General features: G+C 43.2%; 1 protein-coding gene across 4 annotated transcripts in view; it reads left to right on the top strand.

The window, feature by feature from the left end:
- The window catches only part of brinp2 (bone morphogenetic protein/retinoic acid inducible neural-specific 2), a 292,899-nt gene that overhangs the window by 132,312 nt on the left and 147,960 nt on the right, over positions 1 to 12,627 (top strand). The gene's annotated exons all lie outside the window — the stretch shown is intronic.

Below are 12,627 nucleotides of genomic sequence, written 5' to 3'. Positions count from 1 at the left end.
GCTGACATGCCCATTGGGTACATAAAACACTTTTTATTTTATAATTATTTTGCACAACACAAATAATTTATGTGTAACGTGTTTAAGTAGCCTGTCTTCTCTGGGTAATTGGAAGGGGGTGGCACACTAGTGCTGCACATTAATCAACAGCCAGTGTTACTGTGGTTTCTGAAGCGAATAAGAATGTGTTCATATACCTGTACTGTAAACCAGCGTGGTGACCTGCTTGTGTTTACTTCTGTGTGTTTTGGAAATGCAAATGCTGAGGAATCTGATGGCTGTTCTACATAAATCATATCTAAGCTGTTAAACGTTATACAAACAAAGCGTGATCTCATTTTAAATGTAAACAACATGATAAACAACATATATTCTGAGCCCTCGGCGCCGCACCGCTGAAAAGCGTTTGGTAACTATATTAATGGTTCACCAAGATACCCTGAAAGGTGTCCTTCACTCGCTCTGTAAAATATCAAAGAGCAAATAGCATTTTGGTGTGGCTTTCTGATATTCTGCCAGGAGGATCATCCAGAAGAATTTTCTGCATAGGCTGAGATGTTTCCTCCTTTTTTTGTAGAGTAAAAACAACACAATTCCCTGTGCTTCAGTGGAACTGAGTGCTGGAGCTGCAGGTGCAATCAGCGCTGTGCTAAAACCTTTTAATTAACACCATCTATCATCATTAGCTGAATGGTCAGCCAGCAGTCTTGCCGTTAACTCTTAGAGAGTGAAGCGAGGAGAAAAGTAAATGATGCACTGCGCTTCTTTGCGTTTCGGCCCCGTCGCCATCAGCTCTCCTTCGTTGTGCTCAGTCACTGTTGAGCATCTCTAAAAACACATCAGTCTACATCAGCCTCAGTTAATCAGGATGGCTGCCGTCTTGTTCCTCGCTGGACTAAATAGTAAGCTAAAACTAATGCTTGCTGATGCATGTGATGGCCGCAGACTAATTGTCATACTTTGCCTTATTCAACTGAGACTGGCCTCTGGTTTGGGATATTTGTCATGTGACTGCTGGAGGAATTTGAATGGCTATATTTGTTTGAAGTGCTGCTGAAATAACTTTGACCCCCCCCCCCTTTTTTTTTTTTTTTACTTCATATTGTACACCTTAAAAATGCAAATTCAATTTTTTCTCCATTTTTTTGTATTTTTGTGCTCCAGGTGATGATTTTTTTTTTTCTTACAGGTGCAGCAATCTACAACACAGAGTGCATTTCTACATGTTCTATACTTTTATTATATATTTTTATTTTTTCCTCCTGCCTGTAATCTTAGACATTGTCATACTATACTGTACCATATTAAATAATGTCATAACTGACATAATATTTATATAGATGATTAAATAAGTAGTATAAATAAGCAGATAAAACAAACACATGAACACGAGCCATAGAGAATTCATAGAGCACATCTTGGAGCCTGTAGCAAAATCACTCTATTGTAGTTCTATAGGACTGCCTGAACACTACACTGAATTTAATGGGACAGAAAACAAAAACCAAACAAAAAAAACTTTGTGTTCTTAATGTTTTGGCTTTTCCCCCCATTAAATTCAATGTAGTATTCAGATGGTCCTATAACTACAATGGGGTGATTTTGCTGTTTTTTTCGAGCTTTATGGAACAGAAATCCAAATCAGAATTCTTCTTTTGCTTTGTTGAACTTTAAAACTATACTGGGGTGGTGGCAGCTCAGGAAGTGGAGCAGGTCATCTACTAATTGGAAGGTTGGTGGTTTGATCCCTGGCTGTTCCAGTCTGCATATTTAGACAAGATACTTACTCCAAGTTGCATCCACAGGAGTGTCTTTGAATGTTAAATAGAAAGCACTTAAGGATAGAGAATGTGTTGTTGTGAATTGTTGAGTGAGGCGTGTTGTACAATGCTCAGGCACAGTTGAAAAGTGATATATAAGAACCAGTCCATTTGCAGTAAATGACTAAAGGTGACAAAAAGGCAATTTGTTTTGCCCCTCAATACACTTCAGTTGTCCTGCTAATTTGCTTTGTTGTTCAGTGCAGTATTGCGGGCTCCATGCATTGTATGTTTTTCATACTCGTGTGAGCACATAAGAGGCAGGTATGCTACAAAAAGCACTGCTTACCAAGGACTGAAAAGTGTTGGAGCTCTGAAATCCATCCCAGTATTTAGTCATATGGCAGGAGTGGGAAGAAGGTTTTCAGAGGAGAGTAATGTCAGTGTCTGACAGGAGTGAGTCATTAAAACACCACAAGATGAAAGAAGAGAGCGCTTGTCTGATAAATTGCATATAAAATAGCATCAGTTCTTCGATATGCAAATGTTTCTTCATTTCAGTGTCATTTATTCATTTGATTTAAGAGCAGTTCAGTTAATTTACTTTTAGACTCGCTGCTTTTCTACATTACATTCGATAAACATAATAAGAGGCACTGGATGGATTTACCAGGTGTATCTGAAATATGCAGCAATTTTGTATGTTGTGATGTGCAGTGCGCGCACATCAACTATAACTTGATTGTCAAAAGACAGAATGATAGTCTTTCTACTGAAAGCTGGACTTTCCTCTTCACTTAGTGTCCCTGCATTTTCTGTTTTAAGTTGATCGTTGTGCAGAAAGGCTTGCTGCTGGAAATGAGCAGGAGAAAATAAGATTTATTGTATTCTTTCAGGTATCAGTAAGAATATGATATATCCTCCAAGGATTTCATCTTATCAGACCCTTTAAATATGACACGGGGTTTATAATCCTGTACTACACAGCTTTACACACGGGAGAGTTATCAAAATCACTCATTTTATTGTCTGTCACACAGATTGCCAGAGTTACAGCAGAATAAAGCTGTTAACCAGGGACATGGCTCTTCTTGTTGTTTGTTTTTTGTACATTTTAATTGTATCATCATCTGACAATGTTCCTTTGAGCTTCTTGTGATGTCAGAAATGTTTGGCTTCCTTCTGTCCTCAGGTTTTCTAATAAAAGCTCAGGGCGGTTGAGGTCAGGCAGTCGTGGAGGAAAATCTGTGATTGGCAGCATGCACGGTCTTCATTGATTCTCAAATAGTTTTTAAAGCTTTGAGATGTTTTAGGGTTTGTTTTTCTTTGTTTCGTTTTTTCTGCTGGAGGTTGGATCATAGACCATGAGAGGAATCAAAGCCTTCTCACAACACTGTTACTCTTTGAATTCCACTGCAAAGTGCTGGCATGTCTTTGCCCACCTTTGGACGAAGATCTCTGCTGCGCAGCCTCCTTTGGACAGGATGTTTGTTTACTTGGATTTTAATTTATCCAGTTTTCTAAAAGCCTTTTAGAGTGACATTGCCCCATTTAGTGTCAGGAGACTCCCCTTTTTTGTCCATGACCATCGCCAGTAGGATAAATTTGCCTCAGTTTAACTCGCTCACCTATAAAGTATACACAGTCAAACTCAAGTAAGTTTGCATCAGGGATACTAATGCAAGACACATCTAATAATAAGGAAATTTAACAAAAAGAAGAAAAAATTCTTGTCTGCTCGATAGGATCAGTATCAATAATGGCATTTAGTCAGCTCCTGATAGATAACTAATTGAGTAGACTGACACAAGTAGGACAGTTGGGCTTATCATCTGCCCTGTTGCCTTGTTACATAAATCCTACTGTTATTTCATCACCAACTACCGTAGATTTTTTTTGTCTGATCATTTCCTGTGAACAGCTGGTGCATCTTTGTCCCAAGCACTGTTTCTCTTCTCCAGAAGAATGGTTTAGAGAGGCTGCTCTTCCTCTGAGACCCCTGCATAGCTTCCCTTCCCCCTTTTAATTAGCAAATCTTATATTTGTGCTTTTCCACTCATTTAACAACATTTTGATGGTGTGTCCACTTTGGATCAGTTGAACCCAACTGATCCAAAGTGCTTGCTTAATCCCAAGACACGACTTCACTCTGATAACATTTTTGGCTGAATGCACTATTTTCAGTTGGTGAATGTTTTGGTGACATGTTTATTTACTAGAATGTTGTTACAATACATGACAACTTGTGTTTTTAAATGTTTAAAAATCCCCAGAACGTCTGAGAACATCACATGCTAATCAGTGTTGCTTATGCAGATTACAGGATATCAGTTAATGCAGACACAACTTGCAGTATAAGAAAAACTAACTAGAACAAAAGTCAGTTTAAATGCTTAGCAAAGCCCTGTTAGGTACAGTATGCAAAAAGATGATTTTAAACCTTAAGTTTGAAGAACCCTAATTTAATGTAGGGCTGGGGTTTGATGATTCTAGCTTGGATAACGTGATATCGATTCATTAAAATCCTGAATCGATTTTTAAATATAATTTATTTTGCCCTCAGGTTGAAACCTCACAAAATTTCAACGACCACCAAACAGCTAAAAGGAGAGCAGGAACACGGATTCTGCACAAAGACGTAAACACAAAGCGCGGACCCGCTGACGCATCAGAATCAGTGAGACGTCGCCTTTCTCACCCGACGGCGCGGACAGCTCACCGATTCTGATCCGTCGGCGGGTCCGCGCTTTGTGTTTACGTCCTTTTTGCACTGATTCAAAAGCTGCAGGTTTAATCTCTCTCCAAACAATGTTGACTAAACCAGCAGCAAAAGAAGATCCAAACTATGCTTCACATTTTGCTTCACGTAAACATCATCATGAATTCCCTCTGACTTTTCCTGTTTTGCTTCCACCAGGATAAAATCACACTTCATGCACAGCTCTCTCTCTCTCTGTACTTCAAGAACAGTTTCCCGTCTAAAAATCTGTTTTCTGCATTATTCGCTTGCTTGTTACGCACAAGTCTACCGTTGTTTACAGCGCTGTGGGCCGCTGTGTTTTCCTTTTACTTACTTCCAAAAAGAAAGTCTCATTTCTGCCGCTCAATAGGCTTCTGAACAAATTTTAAAATTACTTTTTAAAATTATGCAAAATTGCAAAACGCTCAGCTGTGTCTCTAAAACCTCTGTAACTTTGCTCTGCTTCACGTCAGCAGCATCAGGTAATGTTCATATGTTGATTAATGGTTTTCTTTCGTTTTTGATCTACTGCAGAATATTCTTAAGATCAGCTGCTATAAAATCCCAGGCCAGGAAAATCTCCTTCATGTTTTTCTGTGTTTTATCCTCAGTTACTTTGACACAAAGGCATCTGCTGTGATGCTCACACCTTGGATAAAGTCTCACAAGTGTCAGCTGTCTTTTTATAGACAAAAAATATGGAAATGTACTGATGCGTGATCAGAATTATAATATTTCTGACTGAGTCAAAATTTCCCCGATTCGAATCAAATCGAATCGAATGAAATCGTGGATCGAATCGATTCGGGACCTTGTGAATCGGAATTGAATCGATTCTAGAGATCAGTGACGATACCCAGCCCTAATTTAATGAATCTGAGCGTTTTTTTATTGTATAATTTGAATCCTTAAGTTAAAGAGTGCAGAGAAGAAAACACACAAGAGTGAGAAAACAAAGCTTTATCTTGCGCTTCTTGATCTTTTTTATAACACTTTTTTTTGCAGCATTAAACCTTCCAACTTGCTTTCCCTGAGTTGCCCTCCTTTCATGGGAGAACATTGTGAGTTAATGATAGCGTGAACAAATTGTGCTGTGACTGTGGCCAGACTACAGACATTAATTGGTGCATTATGTGAGAATGAACCTCCTAATGAAGCACTAGTTTGACCGTACGCTCCTGAGGCCATTCCTTCTGAGGAAGGCTTTGTCATGCCATGTGCTAAATGGCTACAAATCCCAGCTCTCCTTTGAAGACTAATATGCAATGCAGGAACTAAAAACTAATTACAGTGCATTGCTGTCTTTACTGTAGTACTATCTGAATGACCTATGCATATTTACTTTGTATTATTACAGGAAGTAGCGTATTGTAGTTTAGTCACAACGCTGTCAACAGCATAATTACAATTTTGTGTTGGTAATAGTAAACTTTTGACCATAAAAATGCAATGTGAGAGCAGCTAGTGCAAGTGAGGCAATGATATTGCATATGTGTCTCCCTCTGTGAATGCTCCACTGTGAGGATGTGCAAGAGAGAAAGAGTGCACTCATGGGAAAGCGGTGTATCACTGCTGGCATTTTGTTTGGTGCATAATGTGCTACGATTCAACTTCCCTTGTTTTGCCAGCAAATTTATGCAGATGAGGTGGATCTGAACTTTTCTTCTGAGATTTGCATAATCTTCCTCACATACCTCAGGGTTCCACTGTTGAAGTAGTAAAGTGATGAAATGACCATCAGTCACTTAAAATGCTTTTCCAGACTCATCCCTCTCTCTGACCACTTTTAAGGTCATTGTCACTGCCACTGGTATTTGTCTGGACAGCTAAAGAACTGGATTCACCAGAGGTTTAGTTATTTAAACTTTGCTAAGGCTGCAAACTTATATGTGACATCCTGGATTTGTTTATAGGGAGAAAGTTCTTTCAAATCAAGTATATGCACTGCCAACTTTTCATGTCATTTTAGGCCATGATTGGGATTACTGTACTTTAGACATGATGCAAGGTTTCAAGTTCTCAACAGGATGTGATGAAAGAGCTATTGCTGCATGAGTTTTGGAAAAAATAAACTCCCAATAGTGGTTAACGTTCATTTAAGCTTAACTTTATTTATTTGTTTGATTGAAACGAAGACAGCTGGGCACTTGGGCATGTCATACCAGGCTCTAATCACAACACTGACAATTTCTTCATGCAAGGCTGCACAGTCAACAAGCAGAAATGTTATATATTCATATTCTTAACTTTAATATTGACAGGTGTTTCTAGCCATTGTTAGATTATAATATTATTTTATGCCATGTTATACCCCTAATTAAAGATTGTGAATTATTATGTAGTTTTAGTTTGCATTATTCTCCTGAATTAGAAGAAGCTGATAACTATTGCATTAGTTAAACTGATTTGCATTACATTAAACTGCTGACTTGTTGTGAATGAATGATATTGTTTTATGATGCATTATACTGCTGAGTTATAAGAAATCTAATTTGTCTGAGTAGAAGAGAACAGAGTGTGCTGGAGTTTTCTGCCCCATTTCAGCAGGAGCAGATAAACAGGGAGCCAAGGTCGTAGCTTAGGCGCTGTGTGAGAGAAAGCATGTGAATGTTTAGGCTTTGTATGATAAGGTGGAGGCACCAGAGGCTATAAAAGTTTAAGCAATGCTCCACCATTTTGAGATTTTGAGGCTGTCTGCATCAGTGTCCATCTCCCACGTGTGTGATCATTAAATCATCGTTTGACTCAACCCGACCGGACCAGTGTTGTTATTGTGGTTTTTCTCTTGTCTCCATCCCCAATATTTTGAACCTTAACACCACCCACCAAGTGTGAGTCCAGAAACTATTTTCTCTGCACCAGCTCCCAGGCAAATGTTATGCTTATCATAACAGCTGCCAGACTGAATCAAATCTGTACAGTTAGAGACCATGAAATCAAAACAATAAGCTGCCACGTTAAAGTAACTGAAAGGTTTATTCATAGTTGTTTATGCACTTAATATACTTATAATGGGTTTAATACACCAATATATGTAAACCATGCAGATTACATGTTAGTCTGGACTTCTTTAAGTTGCTTGAAGACGTTTCACCTCTCATCCGAGAAGCTTGGAACGTCTTCAAGCAACTTAAAGAAGTCCAGACGCTTTTCTTTGCAAGCTCCTTTGACTACGATGACCTGGATGACTGAGAACCTTCACAGACATTACATGTTAGTGTTTTTTCTGCCATCATTTTAAAGTCATAACAATAAGAGATCAAAAGGTCTGAGGCTCTTATGAGGCATTTGACACTGACTGAATACAGAAGGGTGATGTCTCTTGAATTTATCAGTGATATTCAACAGCAATCTGAAAATAGTGTTGCTGGTTACAGAAAGCCCAGCGTGGTCCAACCTAATTTGCTTAATTAAGGACATGTCCCAAATGTAAAGTTCTAGCACCATTTAATAATTACCACATTCATCTTTCAGATTTCACTGAATTAAATGTGAACAAACACGACCGCAACTGAGAATACTGATAGCGTCTCCTGACATCCATGTTGCATTTAATGAGTCACTAGATTGTATTTGGTGGAAAACACGGACTTTCTTTACAGTCCCAAACCTTCTATTCCTTACATTTTCAAAACAGGCTTGTTTCTTTAAGCCAAACACATTTGACACCCCGGCTTTATTTTACATCACTGTAAATCTTAAAAAATCAACCAGATTTGGATTTAAATGGAGGGAACAAGAACACGTAAAAGACACTCCTATATCCTCCATCACCAGTGCTTTTTATTTAGTGCAGGATAAGCAGCTCACCACACTGTTGTGAATTTACAGTAAAGCACTGTGTTGGACTGGCCAACGGTGGCTGTGGTGCTCATGGTCATTTAAGTTATATCATGTCACGGATTGCCGGGGCAAGCCGTGTGGAATTGTAGAAAGGGACCAAAAGGCGGCAGCTCTGGTGCAGGTGAGTGTTTATTCACAGAGGTGGGTAAGTACAAACAACAGTGGCGACAAAACATGAAACTGGAAACCTAAACTGGGTAAACTAATAAGACAAACCAGAAACGAGGATGCAGGGAGGTCCGGAGAAATACATACGGGAAGACGCAGGGAGACCGAGGGGAAACAACACAGACGAACCAGCAATTACTATGACAGAAGACACAACTTAAATACACTCAGAGAACACAGGGCCAAAGGCCAAAAGACAAAAAGAAAAACAAAACACGAGACCCAACCCAAGAAAACCAATGAAACGAAACACACCACAGCCCAAGAAAAACGGAGTCCAAAACAGAAAAGTTCAGGGGGCCGACAGCACAGGAGTCCAAAACAGTTCAGGGGGCCGGCCAGGGGGCCGACAGCACAGGAGTCCAAACAGTTCAGGGGGCCGACCGTGCGGACGGCAACGGCGGCGACGTGGACACAGTTCGGGGGGCCGGCCGTGCGGAAGGCAACGGCGGCCACTCAGGCGATGGCGGTCCGGGGGCCGGCCGTGCGGAAGGCAACGGCGGCCACTCAGGCGAAGAGGGTCCGGGGGCCGGCCGTGCGGAAGGCAACGACGGCGACAAGGGAGACGACGGAGCAGTTCAGGGGGCCGACCGCGCGGAAGGCAACGGCGGCGACTCAGGCGATAGCGATCCGGACCAGGCGAAGCACAGGCCGGGGCCGGACCAGGCGAGGACGAAGACTCGGATGAAGCCGGACCAGACGAGGACGAAGGCTCGGATGAAGCCGGACCAGACGAGGACGAAGGCTCGGATGAAGCCGGACCAGATGAGGACGAAGGCTCTGAGGCTGGACCAGACGAGGCTGAAGGCTCTGAGGCTGGACCAGACGAGGCTGATGATGATGATGATGCTGCAGCAGGCGAGGATGATGATGATGTTGCAGCCGGTGAGGATGATGATGACGCTGCAGCAGGTGGCTGAACGGGCCACTCGGACCCTCCAGCCGACGAGGAAGGCTGCTGGACGGGCTCCTCGGGCCCTCCAGCGGACGAGGCATGAGGCTGGACGGGCTCCTCGGGCCCTCCAGCGGAGGCAGGGGGCTGAACGGGCTCCTCGGGCCCTCCAGCGGAGGCAGGGGGCTGAACGGGCCCCTCGGACCCTCCAGCGGAGGCAGGAGGCTGAACGGGCCCCTCGGACCCTCCAGCGGAGGCAGGAGACGAAGGCCGGAGCGGTCCCTCGGACCCTCCAGCGGAGACTAGAGACGAAGGCCGGAGCGGTCCCTCGGACCCTCCAGCGGAGACTAGAGATGAAGACCGGAGCGGTCCTACGGACCCTCCAGCAGAAGTCATCACTAAGCCAGCAGTCATGGAGGCCACTAGCTGACACAAAGGCGACTGGCAATGCACTGAGCACTGGCTCTGCCCAGGCAACGCTGACATGGTGCAGTTCTCAGGTGGCTGCTTAAACTTCAGGGGTCCAGAATTAGCTGGGGACTGAGACCTAGCCTCTGGGGAAGCCCCGGAGCGGCAAACTGTGCCAATGGCGGTTAAACTATGAAAAGCACCTTGAGTTGAAATTAGACTTTCTCCCTGCATGGAGTGAATGAGTGAAACTGGTAATACTGGAGCTACTGGGGCCTGCGCTACAGGCGGCACTGGAGCTACTGGGGCCTGCGCTACAGGCGGCACTGGAGCTACTGGGGCCTGCGCTACAGGCGGCACTGGAGCTACTGGGGCCTGCGCTACAGGCGGCACTGGAGCTACTGGGGCCTGCGCTACGGGGGACACCGGAGACTGAACTGAGGGGGGCACCGGAGACTGAACTGAGGGGGGCACCGGAGACTGAGAAATACATACGGGAAGACGCAGGGAGACCGAGGGGAAACAACACAGACGAACCAGCAATTACTATGACAGAAGACACAACTTAAATACACTCAGAGAACACAGGGAGATTACATACAGGTGGGAACACAGCTGGGAGTGATCACGTGACGAGAGTAGGGAGACAAACTGAAACACTCACATAAGACGCAGACCTTCACAATAAAACAGGAAACACATACACGCAATGACATAACACACCAACTTAACACAGACTGGGGGACACAGAACATAGGAACATGAACCATGAAACAGAAGAGTATAAACACCCAAGGTAACCAAAACCACAGAATACTAATAAACTAAACAAACACGGAGTCGCAGACTCCGGATCATGACATATCAACTGATGAATTTGAATTTCAGCTGATGGTTCTAAAACTTATTAAACCTTTATACCAACTCTATATTGTCTGGTGTAAAAACAGTATAAAGTGAACTGTCAGGGGACTGAATAGAAATCTGCTAAGATAGCTGTGAAACATCTGCTTACAGCTTGTTGTAAACCTCAGAGCCACAGCAGCACATGTGAGCTGACGCCAGCCTGGACACAAAGAAAAATGACTCGAGTTTACGATAGAAGTTATCTTGAGCTTTAATTCTTTTCCAAACGCCGGCCCACTGCAGCTGATTTTACGGTTCCCCACCATCCCACTTTAACCCTGACTATCCCGTGAATATTTGCTTTTTTGCATGACACCTACATCTGTACTCACGTTGGGGCTTTTGAATATTTCTCAGTGTAGCTCATCCCCAAAAAGAACCGGCCCAATGAGCTGAATGACTTCCGACCGGTGGCACTGACGTCACATCTTATGAAGACTCTAGAGCGGCTCTTCCTCAACCTCCTCCGACCACAGGTACAACATGCCCAGGACAGGAAAAGGCACGGTCAGGATCCTGTTTCTTGACTTTTCCAGTGCCTTTAATACCATCCGGCCCTGTATGCTTCAGGAAAAACTGAACAGGATGGAGGTGGACCCCTGCCTGGTCGCTTGGATCTCCGACTACCTCACCGACAGACCACAGTACGTCAGGCTGAAGGACATCACGTCTGACACAGTGGTCAGCAGCACAGGAGCACCACAGGGAACTGTGCTGTCCCCTCTTCACCCTGTACACCTCTGACTTCTGCTACAACTCTGAATTATGCCACATTCAGAAGTTTGCAGATGACACAGCCATCATGGGGTGTATCTGGGATGATCAGGAAGAGGAGTACAGAAGTCTGGTGAGGAACTTTGTCGCATGGAGTCACACAAACCACCTGCAACTCAACACCTCAAAGACTAAGGAACTGGTTGTGGATTTCGGGGGGTCCAGAGAAGGTCCACTGCCGGTTCAGATAGAGGGGGAGGAGGTGGAGGTGGTCAACAAGTACAAGTACCTCGGGCTGTGGGTGGACAATAAACTGGACTGGTCATGCAACACAGAGCACCTGTATAAAAAAGCCCAAAGCCGACTGTACTTCCTCAGGAGGCTGAGGTCTTTTAACATCTGCAGGAAGCTCCTGAGGATGTTTTACCAGTCGGTGGTTGCTGGAGTACTTTTCTATGCTGTGGTGTGCTGGGGGAGCAGCACAGCAAAGAAGGACTCATCCAGCCTGGAGAAACTGATCAGGAGGGCTAGCTCTGTGGTCGGCATGAAGCTGGACACTGGTGACAGTGGCAGAGAAAAGGACATTAAAGAAACTGATGGACATTATGGACAATGCCAGGCATCCTCTGCACACGGCCATAAACAACCAGAAGAGTCTGTTCAGTGACAGGTTGCTTCTCCCAAAGACAAGAACTAACAGACTTAAAAACTCCTTTGTCCCACACGCCATCAAACTGTTTAACTCCTCTCTGGAGGGGAGAGGGAGGGGAAACAGGAGGACAAAGGAGGGGGGAACAACTAAGCTGTAGTGCCTCTTCACCTCACTGTGCAATACTTTTGTAAATAGTCAACAGTGCAATAGACTCAATACTTGAAATGTGCAATTCACTTGTATTTTTATTTTTTATTCCTATTTATTCTATTTATCCCCTTTGTATATTTTATTTATATTGTCTCTGTATTTATATGTGTGTGTGTGTGTGTGTGTATATAATATTCTGTAACTCTGTAACTTCTGTCGGTGCTGTGCTTTTTTGGAAATCGAATTTCCCAGAGGAACCCACCCGAGGGATTAATAAAGTTCTATCTAATCTAATCTAATCATATATAAATATATCTTTATTTTGTCACAGATTTGCACATTATCTATAACAAATTCCTAAACTTTTGACCATTCAGAGTACTTTACTTTATTC

Source organism: Aulonocara stuartgranti, assembly GCF_965226115.1.
Source record: "Aulonocara stuartgranti genome assembly, chromosome: 18".
Lineage (NCBI taxonomy): Eukaryota > Metazoa > Chordata > Actinopteri > Cichliformes > Cichlidae > Aulonocara > Aulonocara stuartgranti.
The sequence above is the reverse complement of the archived record's forward strand: the minus strand, read 5'-3'. Positions and strand labels throughout refer to the sequence as shown.